This window comes from Mustela lutreola, chromosome 3 (genome assembly GCF_030435805.1).
Source record: "Mustela lutreola isolate mMusLut2 chromosome 3, mMusLut2.pri, whole genome shotgun sequence".
Classification (NCBI taxonomy): domain Eukaryota; kingdom Metazoa; phylum Chordata; class Mammalia; order Carnivora; family Mustelidae; genus Mustela; species Mustela lutreola.
Window position 1 is genome coordinate 10,934,322 of NC_081292.1, and position 2,194 is coordinate 10,936,515.

Consider the following 2,194-nt stretch of genomic DNA (forward strand, 5'->3'; position numbering starts at 1 on the left):
ACGTATGTACATACCATGTTTTGTTTATCAATTCATCCATCAACGGACCCTCGGATCAGTTGGATTGGGTCCATTTTATAGCAGGCCCTCGGGTAGGCGCTGATGTCAGTATGATAACTTCGATCACACATTTGCCTTGGGAGTGGGAGAAAGGGCTGGGGCAGGGGAGTGAGAACGTGGCAGATATGTAAGCCAATTTTAATGATACCCTTTGAATAATGACATTATAAAAAGTCTGTGTAGGATACAGTGGGAACACAGTGAAAGGAGGCATGAGTTTTGGGGGTGGTACAAAGGGCGAGCAGAGATTATTTCTTAAAAAGGCCATGTCTGAGCTGATGAGATCAATGATGCTAGAGAACCTTTTTTTTTTTTTTTTTTAATCTTGCATCTGGACTACCTTGTAGACAGCAGCTCACAAAAAAATAGATCACTCGCAGCTAACTCCTTGGGACAGCTTTTGAATACTATTGATCCCAGGTTCCAAGCCCAGAAATTCTCATTTGGTGACTTTGGGTGGAGGGCAGGAGTTTGTATTTTAAAAAGCCCCTTTTGGTGGTTTTGATTTACCGATAGGTGTGACAAACATTGAGGAAGCATCAAGGCTTATTAGGTTAGGTTTGCACTTTTTTTTTTTTTTTTTTTTAAGAGAGAGAGTATGCCCGAGGCCAGGGCAGGGGTGGGGTACACAAAAGGAGAGAGAGAATCTTAAGTAGGCTCTACTCTCGGTGTGGAGCCTGATGTGAGGCTCGATCTCATAACCCAGAGATCATGCTCTGAGCCGAAACCAAGAGTCAGGAGCTTAACAGACTGAGCCATCCAGGTGCCTCCTTTACTTGTGTGTTTTTGTTTCTGTTTCTGTGTTTTGGGTTTGCATTTTAGAGAAGCCTCGTTGGCCTCTCTGTGGAAGGGGCAAGGACAGGGAGTCAAGAAGAACCCAAGGTAGAGAAGCTGGTTCCAGACCATCGTACAGCACTCCATGGAATAGAAATGCTGAAGCTGGGCCTGTATGATGCCGACATTCTTCCATTCTTGCAAATATACCTACTGCGTACCTAGCTACTGTTTGTTACTATTTGTTACTGGACTAGGCTGTGCTGAAAACCCCCTCCACTTCTAAGATTCCCTATCCTGTTGACTTTTTTTTTTTTTTTAAGAACTTAATATTTAATCCTTTCTTTACAGGTTACCTGGACCACTTTTTTTTTTTTTAAGGTTTTATTTATTTATTTGACAAAGAGATCACAAGTAGCCAGAGAGGCAGGCAGAAAGAGAGGGGGAAGCAGGCTCCCTACGTAGCAGAGAACCTGACGTGGGGCTCGATCCCAGGACACTGAGATCATGACCTGAGCCGAAGGGAGAGGCTTAACCCACTGAGCCACCCAGGTGCCCCCTAGACCACTTTTGATTAAGAAAACTACAGAAAGTTAGTAACTGCCCCAGGCAGGCCACGGCACATGAGAGTTTTCCAGAGTCCTGCTCTGCACGGTGTCTGAGTCACAGTCCCGCTCACACTTGCTAGAATCCGTGGTAGCAGAATTTAGTCCACAGTTTGCTTCTCCCTGTATTTCTTTGTACACTCTTCAGCGATCTTACAGGATTTTTTATGGTCCTTGGAGTTTTCTTCAGCTAGGTCAGCTTGAAGTGGGTGCTCGGGCTGGGGGTCATTTGTGGAGGGGCTATGAGGGACTGGATTATTCGGTCAGCTCGGGTTGCTGGATTCCAGCTCTCAGCACTAACTACCACCGGACAAACCTGCCCCTTTTTATCCATGTTCTAGTGATAGGTCTTCGTTTTCAATGAGATCTTCTGTGGTTTGAATGGGTACTCTGCTGGAAAGTTGATTTCCATTCCAACCTCATACGGAGGGTTGTCAGGAACAAGCCCTTGCCAAGTCACTAAATTACCCTCATCAACCTGGAAGTTTTTTATTCCACATTTGCAGATTTCTTCAAGCTCCTTCATCAGCCTCCTGCCGGCCACCATCTTGGATCTGGTGCTGCTGTTTTCCCATTGATTATATAGATGTATTTTATATGTTATTTAATTATTTGAGAGAGAGAGAGACCACAAATGGTGGAGAGGGAGAAATGGACTCCCCGCTGAGCAGGGAGCCTGCTGTGGGGCTCAGTCCCAGGACCCCAAGATCATAACCTGAGCCGAAGGCAGACACTTCCCTGACTGAGCCACCCAG

General features: G+C 45.7%; 1 pseudogene; it reads right to left on the reverse strand.

Annotated features, from left to right (window-relative positions):
* Positions 1–1,407: 1,407 nt before the first annotated feature.
* Positions 1,408–1,986, reverse strand: LOC131827997 (ubiquitin-conjugating enzyme E2 L3-like; annotated as a pseudogene).
* Between the last annotated feature and the right edge of the window lie 208 nt (positions 1,987–2,194).